Here is a 17,458-nt window from a genome sequence, read left to right on the forward strand (position 1 = left end):
CTGTTGGCATAGATCGTCCACTAAGGTTTCTTGCTGTAGCTCATCCAGTCGGTTTAAGGATAGTATTTGCTCAGACATGATGTCATATTCATCTTCAAATTATGGGCACCCAGTGTGAGGTAAGTAGACCCGGAAGAGGGCATTCTCCACAAATAATTATTTGCCACGCCTGGGTATCTCTGTAACATGAGCATCATTCTTTAGCATCCTCAGTATGGTGATGAGTGGCTGATGGTCTGTCTCAACAATGACAGGATGCCCATATAGAAGGTTGTGGAACTTGTGACAGCCAAATACAAATACCAAAAGTTATTTTTGGGTGCGCAGACTTTGGGGAAAATTGACTCACCCAGTCGCATGTGGTAAATGACAGGGAGTTTACCAATGGTATCACAGTCCAACACATCTTTGAATTCCTTTAGTTCTGGAGTCTCTGGCTGTACCATGTGGACTTCAGCTCCCAGGTGTATCAAAGCCCAGTTTAATGCTATCAGGCAGTCCTAGTAGTGGTCTGACATCACAATCAATGATGTGAAACTGCAATGGCACACATGTGAACTCTAGCGTGGGCATGCCCATAGTTTTAATTATTTGACCTCCATACGTCACAAGGCTTACTGAATCTGTCTGGTCAATTAGTGTCTGTGGGTTTGAATTGTGCAGGATAGTCTTTGACGTAACGTTGCACTTGACACCAGTGTCAAATTTTATTTTTAGTATATTTCCATTGTGTTTGATACAGAAGCTAGTAAAGATTTCTCCCTTTTCAGTGACTAAATCTACACTCTCACTATATATCACACTGGCAAGTTCCGCCATGGACTCCGTTTCCATTTTATTGACTCTATGTGACTGCCTTTCCCTCAGTGTTTCACGTGGTTCCATTTATTACAGGAGTTACAGTGTTTATTACAGGCTGGGCATTTTTGCCGCTCAGGTGGGTGATGCCCATCACAATTTTGGCATTGGTAATGTGGTGTTGTGCACTATATACTACATACTTCTGCGTCCTTCCTTAATTCCCTTGTACTTCTCTCTGAATGTTCATTAAGCATGCAGATTTGAACGGCAGTTAAGTCAAATTATTTTCACTTAACATCTGTGTGCATACAGTGTCATTATGAATACCACAAACAATTCTGTCTCTGATTAGTTTATTGGTGATTGCGCCAAAATTAAATTTTTTTGCTAGTAGCTTTAATGTTGACACGTATGATTGCACATTTTCATCATAATTTTGGTTTGGGGTATTAAATATATGTCTGTCCTTTATTACATTCTTTACCTGTAAACATATCTCCACAAACTTTTTTTGAAGCACTTTGGGGTCCTCATTATCTTTCCCTTTTGCATAGATAAATGTGTCCGATTTTCCTGGGCTGCCATGATAAACTCCCTATCTCAGGGTTTCCAAAACCCAGCCCTCAGGGCTCCCCAACAGTGCAGGTTTTCTGGATCACATGTGACATAATTAGGACCACCTGTGGATCTGTTACAATGTGTCAGTCAGTAATAAATACACCTGTGCTCCAGCAAGGAGATATGGAAAACCTGCACTGTTAGGGAGCCCTGAGGGCTGGGTTTGGGAAACCCTGCCCTAGCTTATAAACAGACTTTGCATTTTTCAATAGAACACAGCATCCTGTATAGTACAGCATAACAGCCCTGCACCCAAATTCAACAGGGTACATATCTTGAGATTCATACCTTGCTTAATTTGGGAGTGAGAAAAGCCAAAATACGAGCATATAAAACTGAACGTGGGTTGCGCTCATAATGCGCGCCTTGATGCATCTGGCAGTATGTTTACTCAGCATGACATACATAATTAGAATACAGAACAGAGAACAGAAACTTTCCAGCATGCATAGCAAATGACATCACTTCCTGCCAGGTCATATATTTACATGTACCACTCACAATAGACATGTAAAACTGCCATTTTTCAGTCATAGGATTGGAAAATAAATAAATAAATAAATAAATGACCAGACGGTCTTTGCACATGCAATGTCTGTTAAGTGTAGACACAGGTGTTTTTGCATTGTTGTGCAATGCAATTTATTTCACAATAATATTGGGACCAGACCATCTCTATAATGCAAAAGAGAAACTATTTTATTTACAAGCTTTCTTCACTGAAAAACATCCTTAAACCGTTACGATAATAGATCAAATATATTCAGCTCCCTTACTCCTTCAGTACTGATCTTAATGGCTAAATTTCCCGTAAAGCAGAACATCACTGGCGTAAATCTCATATTTTTAATGATTTCTTTACATATAGTTCTATTTATCACAACCGATCTAAATGCTCTGGACACTGCAAAACAAACATATTTCCAATCTCTCATCTATGCTCAGGCTTCTAAACCCAAACGCATTTAATAACACATTTAAATCTCTTTTTAATCCTCCCACCCCAAACCCTCCGTCTACTATTAGTGTCCAGAATCTTGCTTCATACTTTAAGGACAAGATTGATAAGATCAGACTAGAATTGATATCCTCTTCCTTGACAAGCAATCAGTTCAATTCCTTCCCAGCACCCTCAGACACCCTCTCTTCATTTGACCTCTACCTCTTGTCCTCTTGTTCCTTTTCCCTCACAAATTGGTAGATCCCTGTCTCCTGTGCTTATTCCACCTCTAACTAAAATCTGTAATCTCTTGCTCTCCACTGGCATCTTTACATCACTATACAAGCATGCAGTGATTACTCCTGAAAAAACAAAATTCTGACCCAAACTCTCTCAAATTACCATCCCATCTCTCAGCTCCCATACCCCTCCAAGCTTCTAGAAATTCTTGCCTACACTCGCCTCATACTCTTGTTTTCAGCAAACAACCTATTGGATCCTCTTCAGTCGGACTTTCATTCTCAACATTCCACAGAGACTGTACTGACTAAGGTTGTCAATGATTTGATCACTGCTAAAAACTAAATGTCATTACTCTCTTCTAATTCTTCTGAATCTCTCTGCTGCATTTGACACTCTTAACCACTCTCTTCTCATACAAACGCTACAATCCCTAGGTCTTGAAGGCACTGTCCTATCCTGGTTCCCATCTTACCTTTCTAATCGCTCTTTCAGTGTCCATTTCTTTGGATCCACCTGTGCTCTGCTTCCTTTATCAGCTGGAGTACCACAAGGCTCAGTGCTAGGTCCTCTGCTGATCTCTATCTACACCACTTCTCTTGGATAACTAATAAGTTCCTTTGGATTTCAGTATCATCTCTTTGCGGATGATACCCAATTTTATCTATCCTCTCCTGATCTCGCACAATCTGTGTTGTCCCGTGTTACTGACTGTCTTTCTGCTATTTCATCTTGGATGTTCTCTCACCAACTCAAACTCAATCTTTCTAAAACAGAATTAATAATATTCCGACCCAGCAACAAATGCATACCTGACATTTCTATTTCTATTGACAATATGACCTTAAACCCCACCCCTCAAGTTCACTACCTAGGTGTGATCCTTGACTCAGAACTATAATTACTATAATTTGTTCCCCATATTGACTCTATATCAAAATAATGTTACATACATCTAAAAAACATTTCCAGAATATGCAGACATCTTACACAAGATACTGCAAAAACCCTAATTCATGAACTTATCTCCCGCATTGACTATTGCAATTCTCTCCTTACTGGTCTTCCCAAAACAGACTCAAAACACCTACAATCTATTTTGCATGCAACAGCTAGATTGATTTTCCTTGCCAATCGTTATTCCTCTGCTGAATCACTCTGTCTGTCTCTACACTGGTTGCCTGTTTTTTACCGAATCCAATCTAAAATACTTAAACTAACCTACAAGACCATCAACAAAGCTGCACCAAGATACATCTCCTCACTTGTCTTAAAATATCTCCCAGATTTACAACTCTGTTCTGCACAAGATCTGCTTCTCTCATCCACTCTCATTACATCCTTCCATTCCCGGTTACAGGACTTTTTTTGGGCTGCACTCACTCTATCGAATTCCCTCACTCACACAATAAGACTTTCCTCTGGTCTAAAACTTTCAAGCGTTCTCTGAAAACCCACCTCTTTAATCAAGCTTATAATATTCCTAAACCACCTTCTTAACCTCACTAGCTGACCCTATTACCACCTGTTACACAATCCACACAAGACAACAACCCTCTGACAAACATTGCTGTGTGACTGGATCATATATCATACTAATCCCTTTTTGTTGTTTGTTTCTTTACCTTTACAATCTGGCTGGACCGAAATGCATTATGTAGACTTAACCTCATGTATCCAAGTCCTATTGTCCCATAGATTGTAAGCTTGTGAGCAAGGCACTCTCACCTCTTTGTTTGTTTTACCCGGTTTGTTTATTACTGGGTAAAACAGACAAAGTACTCTTGCTTCTCTTGCGATGGTTCCACTCTGACTACCCATTGTGCCTCCTATCCATTTGCCCTCCCATTAGGATGTAAGCTCTCATGAGCAGGGCTCTCTTCCCTCCTGTTTCCACCTATTCTTCTGCTCCATCTTCAATGTGTAAGCTATGTTTGGATCTTTGAAGTCCTGGGGGTAAATGTATCAATATGCGGGTTCTTCAACACCCGCGTGTTCAGCCTCTTCCGCGATTAAATTTCAAGCAGCGCTGCATTGTAAAGGGAAGTTAACCCTTTACAATGCAGTGCCGCTTTAAATTTAATCGCGGAAAAGGCTGAACACGCGGGTGTTGAAGAACCCGCATATTGATACATTTACCCCCTGGTATTTTTCGTTTATTGTTCTGTATGTTTTACCCTGTATGGTCCAATGTTTGTAGTTTGTACGGTGCTGTGGAAACCTTGTGGTGCCCTATAAATTAAGATTATTAATAATAATAATAATAATAATAATAATGTGTTTGTCCCCAAATATAAAGTGCAACGTAATTTGTTGGCGCTTTAAAAATAAATGATGATGATGATGATGATAATACATGCAGTGGTCGAAGTGGTGGTGTCCACTTCCCCTACTGCCTTCACTGTAAAACTATCAAATTTCATTCACTTACATTTCTGTTACATTTTCCATAACGTCATTTCTAGATTTCCAGTTCAAAAAATGGTTACATGGATATGTGAATAGGACAATTCAGATAAAGTGGTGCCTCAGTGCAAAACCATTCTCGCTCAGAAGTGTTTCACTCACCCCTGGTCTGCAGGGGGTAAGATTGCTTGCTGAGCTCTAGCGCCATCTCTGGTGCACTCTCAACTGCAGCTCACCTCTACTTTGTGGGGGGTGACATCACTCACTTATTTTTGCTGACACTTACTTGCTAGTGTTTTCTCAGACCTGCTCAACCCGCCTATGTAGGGGTAACATCATTCAGATGCTTTGTCTCTCAGTTATACTATTATAGTCAGAGGAAATTTGGTATATATTCCCTCCGAATGAGTTCTCATCTCTGTCTCCGCTATATCTTACAGCCACATACTGAGGTAATTTGTGTTCCCTCTGAGACCTAGTCCTGGGGCCACACATTCAGTCTCTAAGAGGTGTGAATAACAATGCCAGAGGTGGGGTGACCAATCTTTAAGTTTCTATCTTTGCATCGCCTTACCATACTGTAGTTGCAAATTGTATGAAAATAACATCCTATAAATAGAGCTGGGAAGATCATGGTCAAATAATTCTCCTCTGTGGTGTAATTAGGGTAACAAATAAAGCCCAAAAAAGTTTCTTAACATAAATCACTCTGGTTACCTGTAAGATGATATATTCAGAACAAAGTCGTCAGTTTTATCTTAGGGTTTTGTTCAAGTTACTTTTAATAAATTGCAAAATTGTTAAGTGTCATGTGATTACTATGGCAAACACTGTCATATGACATATGATGTAGTGGAAAGAGAGGCGTTAGAACATTCACAGCATAAAATTTTACCCATCCCTCTTTCCTCTATCATTATGTGTCCCCTGAGGAGCTTCCTGACTGATTGGCTCATTAGACATACGCATTTTTTTGCAGTGGTAGCCATGTATATCTGCCACATAGATGGATTTTGCTAAGGAAACATTGAGTTATAGGATACCTTCCTGGAATAAATATTAAAGCTATATTTGCCTTCTCCTCTGGAATGTCTGCAACATTCACATATTTCTAGGAGAAGGAAACCTTCCCAGATCCCATCAACTTCCTTATTGAAGTGGGCAGGATGGGGTCTAGATGAAATGATTCATCGTGAATCGCATCATCGTGGCCCTGCCCCCACATTGCCTTCACACCCTCCCACACCTTTCCATTGGAGTTGTCACGAACACGCTCCCAGCTGCCGTGACTTTGGGGTGTTTGCTGTATGAGGTCACACACGATTTTAGCCCACAGTCTCTCTCACCTATCACACAGGTTCTAGACCTACGGAATCACCCCCAACACAGCGCTCTCACACTCCCAGACACTTCAAGGTTCAGCCACCACCTATTGGGTACAGGCAATAGGACCCCAATATACTGTCCCACACTAACACACAGGCTTCTAGTTCCACAAACTAGCAAGACTCACACCAGCACACACAGGGTTAACTCTTCACACCTCCAGACTGTTACACAAATGTAAATACAAGCACACACAGCTTTATAATCAAATGTATCAACAAATCACACACAGGGTAACCTGGACAAGCAACCTCTTCTACACAGGCTATGGATTCTTTAGAGTATCAAGGACGCAACTTATTAAATTATAGATTTAATATACAAAAAGTACAGGGCATACAGATAACAAAAATAAGGAATAACAATTAATAAATTTGACATAACAAGCAAAAACAGTTTAAAATAAAAAGGATTACATTCAGATTTGCACTTACATGAATTGCATCTGGCCAAGGGGAATTGGGCTAGGAAGATGGACAGCTTATCAATGTAACTTGATTTCCCCAGAAGTCTGACAGCTTTTCCCCTCAGAACACAGATTCTTAAGCAAACTCAAATGGGACGGCATTCACAGGGGCAGTGTTAATGCTAATCGGGGGTTGTGTCCTGGGACACTTTTTCAAACCAAATTTACATGTTGCCTGATTTACAAACCAATTCTACTATGTGATATATTTTTCCTGGACAGCATTACATCGATCCAATTTTATCATTAACAAATCCCCTATGACTTTGTCCATCTTTTCATATCAAACATGCCTAAGTATAGTGCATTCGCAGAGCTTACACTCCTTTTCTTCATTTCTCTGTGGGGCAGAATTCTTAATTTAACATATGGCCTGCCCTTCATCATGCTAATGATAGGAATATGTGGTTGATCACTACTTTTATTGATTTCAAGTGGCATATTTTAAAACTGAATTCTTTTTGTCCATACAGTATTATATATAGGCTATGTTAGCACATGGCCTCATTGAACCAGACCACATGCTGAGCGGTACCTAAAAGTCTATTCAAGTGTCACAAATAGTCTAGATCTCACCCCGGGAGTCCTTTGAACTGCCCTCAGGTGACACTTCTATCTGTTCACACTGGCGTGTGCAACAGTGGCGGATCCAGGGGGGGGCGATCGGGGCGATCGCCCCCCCCTAGCAGGGGCTTGCTGCCGGCGGCTGCACAATGTGCAGGTCCGTTCAGCAGTGACAGTGTGCTGCCCGGCTGCTCTGATCAGAGCAGCGGGGCAGCACACTGTCACTGCCGAGCAGACCTGCACATACTGTGCAGCCGCCGGCAGCCTTAGAAATTACAAAGGGGGCGGGGCCTAAATCCCCCCCCCTAAAATCGCCCGGGGTATTGCAAAAGTCTGGATCCGCCCCTAGTGTGCAAAGCCATCAAACACAATTACATCAGACTCTGCGTCTTTAACTGTTACACTAACTTATTAATGGATTCATTTGATATCACCTATTTACACTGCAGTTATGAATTATCCCTTTTAAATAACTGCAAGCTCTCTATGTTCACAACAGAGTTCCCCTTCAATATCTCCTGGAGGGGGCCTATCAAAAGTAGGCAAGTATGTTATAATCTTCAGCATCATTTTAAAGAGTTAAAAAGTTTGCTGTTTAAAAAATAATCTATGTGGGATTATACCTTTAATATTTATAAACCCCAGAGAGGTTATAAGCAGTAGACTGGACCATTAAATCCACTTTGCTTCCAACTGACCTTAAGATTTTAAAACAATCACACTTTTCCAGTGTTTTGTCTACGACAGATTGTAACATGCCACTCTTGGCAGTACCTGTCACCAGCTCTAGGATCCTGTTGATTGTCTTTATTGGTAAGTGCCCGCACTCCTTCATTTCTCTTGTGTGCGCTTAAGTTTACAAGGATAGCTTAATGTACACTCCAGTGCTTGATCAACAGGTATGTTGGCCTTTCTTCTTCTTCTTCTTCTTCTTCTTATTATTATTATTATTATCATTATTATTATAGTCTTACATATTACCTGTTACTGACTTGGCTTTGTTTTCTTACCATCCATGTGTCTGTTGTCTGATTGTTTGACTGTGACTCCTTTATTGACCTGAGTTATCTTTGACCCTGACCTGTAGTTTGTTTTGACTTTACCCAAGTGCTGCCTGTTCTTTTTTTTTTTTTTTTAAATCCTAAACACTGTCAGTGCTTGTGTTGTAATGAGAAACTGAAATAGCTTCTGAAAGTATCAGCCAGCACTGTAAACCTCTACATTATGTAGCATCACACTGCAATTAGGGCATGTGCTTCACTTACCAGCCCTTACTCAGGTTCTGGACACCCTTAAGTTTGCTCATAGCTTTTACAAAGACATACTAAAAAGCGATGAAGTATATTTCTTAATTCATTCTCTTTTGCTTTTCTATATCACATTGTATATTTTTCATTTTAGCAGTATATAATTACCTATGTTAGTTCCTACTAAATCCAGTTTACATTGGCTCTACACATGCTGAAGATAGTGGAGACATATTGCAGTCTCGGCTCAAAACAAATATTTTTATTTTACTTATACATGTGAGAAATAGATCATTACATTTTTGGATACATAAAAAACCCATTATGAGCACATTAAAATTGATCTCCCTATTAGTATACTTTTTAACCTTTTTGGAAAAAATCAAAGGAAAACATGATTTCCATTGCATTAAATTCTGCTGTAAATGATCAGAGAAGCTTCATAGTTTAGGATATTGTATATCTATGGCTGACAAGAAATAACAAAATTAGATAAATATAAAAACATTTTATTAGCATACCCATACAGTTCATATGTCTGAAGTATACTAATTCTCATACTGTATATATTACATTTTATTGTCTGTTCACTTGTAAGCAACTCATTTCTGAATATTGCAGGGACACTTCTTCAAATAAGTATTTTTCTGTCTTGCATGATTAATTAATGAATCTTGCAAATGATTAATGAGGATTGTAACAGAAATACCCTAGTAGCAACTGAAGGTAATGAGTTTAAACTCTCGTCTTGCCACCAATTCCTTATTCACCTGCACAGCTGCAAATTAATGGGGCAAACTGACAAGGAAATGAAGAAACCTGAAGAATTAGCATGTTAAGAGCGGGCCATATACCTTTCACATCCACTGTATAACACTGTATAACCTTGCATGCAAACAAAGCAATAGAAGACTGTCAGAATGAGGTGTGTGATGTGTCCTGAACACTTGTGCTTTGGTACATAGTTCAGTGCTAGATAGCTGCTTCACACAGTATTTGTGGGATTATCTTTTACAATCACTTTGTTACAATTGATTCATTTTTAATTAGCACTACATAAAAATATCTTTATATAATTCTAACCGCTTGTTCTAGGAATGCTTGCTATTCCAGGTTTCTTTTTTTATAGTTAGCCTTTTTATTTCTCTCTACTCACTCACACTTGGTGACTGCTACTGTCTATTTTCATTGGTATTCTATGTAGTAGGCTCCGTGACAGTTAATGACAAATGTATTTTACATGGCAGCACTAGCAGTGACATTCACAGATTTATGTGTAAAAGCATTATAATCTTGTCAAAGCTAAAGATACCTACATTAATATTGACTACCAGGAAACTCTCTACATGCAGAGTACCGAGAATCTGCAAAGAGCTACTTAAAGGGAATGTAAACCTCCATCCTCTGAGCAACATTCCTTGTGATTTGCTTAGGGAGCATAGATGGTTTTTACCACTGGAAATACCTGAAAGTGTTTCCTTCCCATTATTGCATGAGTCAGCCAGTTGTGAACCATTTAAATGTAATGTCTCAAGAGTTTCAGGCTTGTCTAAAACAGATAAGACGCCCTGGATGCATATGAATTTAACATTTTGTAGTTTTGCAGGTTCATTTCTGTTACATCCTGATGTATATGCACAATGTAGTTTACTGAATATGTTATCCACATGTATGTTAGTTGATTCACAATCATTTTACTATATTTGACTTATTTTTTTTATTTTATATGTATGTAATATAGCATGTTAATGGACATGTACAGACACAAGATTAATGTTTAAGTACTAGCTTCCTTCCTCCAACTAGTGAAACACAGGGGGAGGAGGTGGGGGGGGCATGCCATGGACCTAATCAGTTTGGAAAGTACTCACACCTGCCGACACTGAAATGGATCCACCCTACAAATGGACAATTTGAGAGGTTTGAAAAACAAACAGCTTGGTGTTAATTTCTAAAACCAACACTTATAGGTTATACAAGCTAATACAGTGATGTTTGCAATTTCTCTATCCCTCGTTTTTCATAAGGTGTATATTAAAGTGTAACTATTACGCGTGTCCCATGCTCCTTGACATGACAAAGAACTATTACAAGTAGTATTCCTTATCACATATTGTTATATCTATGCAATTACTAAGGTCAGAATAAAAGAAGAAAAATATATTCTGGCTTCAGCAAAAGGACAGGTGACTATGCTCTGACCTCTCTAGGTCTGTAAAGAAATCTAAACAGTCCCAGGCACAGTTACTAATACTGTACATAGATTATATTAGTGACAGAACTACTGCTGCAACAGCCCCTGTGGTTATAGGACCCAGCAATTAGGTGATACTAGAAACCAATGGAGCTTGTTAGTCCACTACAACTGATAGAGAAAAAACTGAGTAGGTGGGCACAGAGAAACAGATGCTAAAGGAATGGCTGCATAGGTAGAATGAGAACAAAGATAGACCTAGGAAATGCAGCGTTTGTTTAAGAAGTACGTGGTCTAAAGAGTCAAGTGCAACAAGAGAGCAATGAGAATTAGAAGTGAGCAGTAACCATTAGATTTAACAGTAATAAAATCATTGACCGCCTTAGTCAATTAATTTTTCCATCAAGAGTTTGAGATGGGACGGTAATCTGAGTGAAACTTTGGGGCACAATTTGGATTAGACATTTCTGCATATCCCTTATTACAGGAAAAAGGTGATGTAACCAGATGGCATCATTGTTCTATTAGTTTACACAATGAAAACAAATATCTGTTTGGTTGCTGTGGGTTACAACACTTTTCACCCTGAACTAGTTTTCATAAATGTCCCCTATAATCTTATGTCACAAAGTATATTTTAGCCCACAATTGCAATGTTGGTGGAGTAGTTATTAATTTCATTATTTTAAGACATTTCTGCTGCTGGCATCAGACATATCAGCTTATTGGCTCGTTTTTGCAGCAATATCACAAACAATTTTGGCAAATTGTCCTTTTATTGCATCAATCAGTTCCGTGCATGCAGGTAAATTACATTACTGCTATTTGTGTCTGTGTGTAGTCCTTGCTGACAGAACTGACGAGCCCTCTTGTGATCTACAAGCTGGGCCTGATTGCTACATGTGCAGATAAATTGCAAATGGATTCTGTCATTTGGCACTTGGGTCAATTGAGCAGATAGCTGCATATGCAGGCAGATAGTGGCCATCAGCTAACCACATTTATCGGCATGCCTCAAAACAATCCAGTGGTCAGTATGTAGCCAGCTTTAGTAACTAATGTATAAATGTTCAAATTATTGAGCTAGATCCTATTCCAGGTCTCCGTTATCAGTATTTTGAGAAGTTGTTCCAGTACCCTTTCCTCCTCATTTGGTTCTGCTAATTTCCTACACTGTAGCTTACCTGCCCCTGAAGGAAAGTTGGGGAGGTGAAGGTTACATTCACTCACTAAGGTTATTCATAGCAGCAACATCCTACACTTCAGGAGTTCACACTATATCCCACAGCTATGTTCTACAAAAGTGAAGTCTAGAACAAAGGTCAGATATTCAAAGCACAAACCAGTTTTCTGGTATCTGGGCTTTTCACAAAATAGGGTGAAGTCTTGAAATTCTTTTAATGTGGTGCAGCTTTTAACATATTTGTTGAATGGAATGTAGAATTCAAAACCAACAGTCATTTTTTTTGTTTTGTTTTTTTTAGCAGTTTAACTACACAGGAAACAGATAAAATAGTATGTTACTTTTATAATATTTGTCATTTACAAAATAAGTAAATATTTTACAATGTGAAAATGCCTCATGCTTTTGTTTACATATTCTAAATTGAATGATGATTCCCATGTACTTGTTCCATCAGAATTTCATGCCTATTTATGGGTGATTGTCTAAATATTCAATACTTAATTATTTTAGACTCTCATTAATTTATTTTTGCTGTAAAATTAAATATAGACACAAGGTGTAGTTCATAAGCTGTATTAAGAACGCACACAACTATGTCAAATGGCGAACAGGTAATGATACTGTATACAACAATGATAACGTCTGTCCAGTGCACACGTACAGTTTACGTTACTGATCTGATATTTCCATTTGTACTACTAGAGGGAAGAGGACTCCCATTCGATTTTTTTTAAGGGGGTAAACAAAAGTTGTGGAGATGTTTGCATTAAATACAGCTTTATAACTTTAGACTGAAAGTATGTTTTCAAGGTTATGGTCTCATGTTTATTTTAAGCCAAAATAGGCTGGACAACAAAAAGCTTCCTCTCATACAGTCAGTACACGTGCATGAGATAAAAGCTTGTCATTGATCAAGCAGCACTGGTACATAGCTCCATGCATGACTGACAGTGTCTCTATTGGAGCAAGCCTTTTCTCTCTCAGCTTTCTGCTGTGTGACACACCTTGCACAGAGGATCTTCAGGCTCACACACAAGTACAAATATTGCAGTCTTTTTAATTCATGAATAGCCATAACCAAACACCAGGGGGTAAATGTATGAAAGTCCGATTTGTTCAAGTCGCCGGAAATCGGCGACTTTGCAGCTAAACTTTAAAGCGGCGATGACTTGTAAAGGCAAACTTGCCTTTATAAGCCATCGCCGCTTTAAATTTTAGCTGCAAAGTCGCCGATTTCCGGCGACTTGAACAAATCGGACTTTCATACATTTACCCCCAGATCTGGATTATCCCCCTGCTCCACATCCATGCTGGCTCAAAATGCATTCAAGTAGAAACAGGCACACCTGCTGTCTGGGTTTTTACTTTACCCCCACTAGGAAAACTGAACACTTTTACTTGTTTCTAGACATTTCCTGGCATAATTCATTACACAAACTGATGACCTGAATGACCTACCTATGAGGATCTGCCTGATTTCAAAGTCAAGACCTTTCTGTTTTACGAGCTGTGACCTTACCTCTAAACTAAAGCATCTCATGCATTCCATCAGCTTGTCTGTTACATTATGCCTGACTCCAGTATCTCTGGCTGAGCTGAACTCTCAGTATACCAATTGCTTATTGCTGCTTATTTGGTTCATGTCTATAGAGTCTTCATAAATAAACCCTATCTTCATGACACCACATGGCATTCAATGTTAAGATGTTCTGGTCTGCAGAGCTTACTTTGATCCTATTCACGCCAAGTCCTGTTCAAACATTGTTTTTGATTTCATGGAATTGTGGCACTAGCCGTGTTCTCCCATATATAAATATTTCCCAAATTTGTGATTCCAAACCCTGGCTACATTTAACAATTCTCCTTGTAGAGACAACAGTCTTATGTATCTATATTCTCCTTCAGGACCTGCTTCCTTATATGTTGTTGCAGGTCCTGTTTTAGAACTCTACCACAACACAGCAAGTCCAGCTTCCTGGCAGACTAGCTACAAGTGCAACACTACCATACTGATCAAGATAAGTAGTTATGTACAATTGTTCATACATACAAGGTAATACCTCACAGTTACAAGTTCTGAATTTCCCAGAACTGTGAATTGGCTTTTTTATCTTTTGGTAACACTTTTTATGGGACGCACATTTATCAGCACATTTCCATCAGTGTAATAAAAACAATAAACTTTGTGACAGTGTAACATATAGAGACAGTCCCAATTTCCTTTCACTCTCAAGTACTTAACATTATTGATAACTTATTGCAGGGTGGTGGACCAGCAGTTCAGCAAAAATATATGCACATATATTATCCAGGGACCAATGGTAGTCAGCATATCGATGCTGACTACCACGACAAGACTTACTGTGACATCTTGACTCCGAACGCCTCCTTCCCGACAAGGATCGAAGACGATTGTTTTGGCAACCAACTGGAACCAATCCCCATGAAGGAAGAAGCAGGCGCGACTTCATGACGTCACTGACATAGGCGACGCTATTATTCTGCTGTTAATTGGGTCATGTAAGTATGTGCCCAAGTACAATGCAGTTTACATAGCCTTCTACATTGCACTTGGTAGCATACTTACATTACCCCCTTAACAGCAGCGATAATAGCGTCACCTATGTCAGTGATGTCATGAAGTTGTGCCGGATATTCCTTCATCGGTATTGGTTCCAGTCGGTTGCCAGAACAGTCATCATTGATCCTCGTCGGGAAGGAGGCGTTCGGAGTCAAGATGTCTAGGAAAGTCTTGTCGGATTAATCATCATCGTTATACTGTACCCCACCCCCAAGGACAGTTCTCAAAAGCAGAATAGGAGTGTGCATCTGTGTAGCTGGATCACCTATAAATAACTTATTGTAATAATATATTTAAATTATTAGCACAGTGTGCCAAATTTATATTGTTAAAAAAAATATATTTCTTGATACTATGTATTAGAAATGTACTTTTTTTTATATTGTGTCATATTCCTGTGTAGGAATTGCATTCATTTCTGAGGTATCTGTCTGATGCAATGAGCATTTGTTTGAGGAGTCTATTGTACAACTTTGAGAGTAAGTCCTTATTAAGGCTAATTAAGGCTATTCAATGTGAGTGACCAAACTTGAATACATAAATAGGGAGTCGTTACCTGTATCCTGCCTGGATAAAGGGAAAATAACCTGTCTGAACATTGTAAACAGCTCATGATGTAGGATATCACAGATAAGTATAAATTTTGTTAAGTATAAATTGCATTTAAATCCATGTTTGGGGAAACATATTGCACCCTGATACTAAAAATAACTCTAAGTTCTTGGGGCCAGTAAAGAGTTCAGGGGGCTGGCTTACCCCCCTGCTAGGCTGTATCCAAATCTGTATAAAAGAGCACTGGGTGTACTGAAATGTATCATTATTGTTCCATCCAGTGGCGGATCCAGGAAGGGGCGATCGGGGAAATCGCCCCCCCTAGCAGGCGCTTGCTGTCGACGGCTGCACATTATGTGCAGGTCTGTTCTGCAGTGACAGTGTGCAGTCCGGCTGCTCTGATTGTGTTTTAAACACAATCAGAGCATTCGGGCAGCACACTGTCACTACAGAACGGACCTGCACATAATGTGCAGCCGCCGGCAGCCTCAGAAGGCAGAAAGGGGGCGGGGCCTAAATCGCCCCCGGTACACCAATTATCTAGATCCGCGCCTGGTTCCATCTGACTTTCTGATCATTGGTACCTTCAACCAGTGCGAACTGTCCTTATCTGGACACTTGAGTGAATAAACATTACTTGCTTCAAGATCCTACTTTAACAACTTCTTCCCTGCTGTATTTCTTGTGACCTACAGATTAGACCCAAATCTAATCCGTTTCCAGCTGTTCTGAGATTTTGACCCAGCTTTCCGCTACCATCACAAGGCCCACTACCCAGCAGCTCTGGCCAGTGTGATAGGCCAGGGGGGATCTATCCACAGCAACCTTGAACTATAAGAAGAGGTTAGGGGTACCGGCCCATGTGCACCAGCACGGGAGTACACTTGTAGCGACAGTTACCCAGAAGGAATTTAGTTCTGGATGCCGTGAAGGAGTTCAGTGATGGCAGCAGCTTAAACCCCTCTTAAAGCGGTTAGAGGGCGCAATTGCGATAAATTAAGGGAACTGGGACTAAGTAAGCCCAGCCGGTTCCCAGCAACAACAGAAAGGGTGGCATAGGTGGTCCATCGTTTCACAACCTGTATATACACAAGAGAGACAAATAGGTGGGTTTGCATTAAATGAAAAGCGCCGTGAGGTTGCAGCTCTTCCAGTTTGTAAATGACCAGCCCCAATCAGTAGTCATGTTGCTCTAATACTATGATGCTGAAAGCCTTGGAATTGGTAAAAGTGGTTATAAATTGTATTTTTAGTTTGCACTTAAGATACTGCCAAGCAAGCAACTGTGTTTGCCTTTAATAATTTATATAAATTGGTTTAAAATTCATTATTGTAATATCAATAGGTTTTGTGTTTCTAACGTTAATTTCAACCACATAAGCAATGTCTGTAATTTACATGAGTGCTATCTTCTTAAAGCCATGTGCAGTTCGTTTCCAGAACTATTTATAACACATAAAAGATCTCCAAACTCGAACAAAGTTATCTTCTTTGTTTCTTTGTTTGAAATGGCTAAACTAATTTGCATGAGTAGAGAAGACAAATAGAAATATGTCGTGATTCTATTTATGCTGTAATAAAAAATATATTCTCCATTTTTCTAAATGGCTGTTTTTTATAGAGAGAGAGAGAGGAAAAAAATGCTGATATTGCTTCCACAATCTGCAATGTTGGAACCATTGTCAAATAAATTGTTGTTCATGCATCAATTCATATCCAAGTAGTCGTATTTTAACTATCTTGACTACCAGATCCAGGCTTGGTATGGCCCAGTGAATAACAATTCACAATTAAAGAGTAGTAATTCACTTTTTGCTACAGAAAATAACGTAAGGAGTAAGATGATATGATGTATATAAATGATTTATTAGCCCATGCAGAAACTTAACTCCTACAATCTTTTCAGTATGTAACACCTGTTTTCGGTATGAAAGTGAGATGAGGGAAATGCATGCTTATAATTGAGATGCATTTGTCTAGATTTGGATTACAGCATGTAGCGTATTGTTATAATAAATTTTATGTCATTAGATGTGTATAACGCATCTTAGAATGTATATTAATAGCAATGTCTGTGTGTATAAAGTTACATTTGCGTTCCATGCTCCTTACTTCCGGTTTATGCAGGTCAATCATTGCAAGGCAGTTAAGGAACAGTTCCAAGCCTTTGTTTGAGAATATTTATAATCGTGATTTATACGTTTAGTTGGATTTGCCTTGAGAAAAACTTCTATGAAGTCGAAACGCGTTGGGTATTAATAAACCTGAAGTAAGATT

This window comes from Mixophyes fleayi, chromosome 4 (genome assembly GCF_038048845.1).
Source record: "Mixophyes fleayi isolate aMixFle1 chromosome 4, aMixFle1.hap1, whole genome shotgun sequence".
Taxonomy (NCBI): domain Eukaryota; kingdom Metazoa; phylum Chordata; class Amphibia; order Anura; family Limnodynastidae; genus Mixophyes; species Mixophyes fleayi.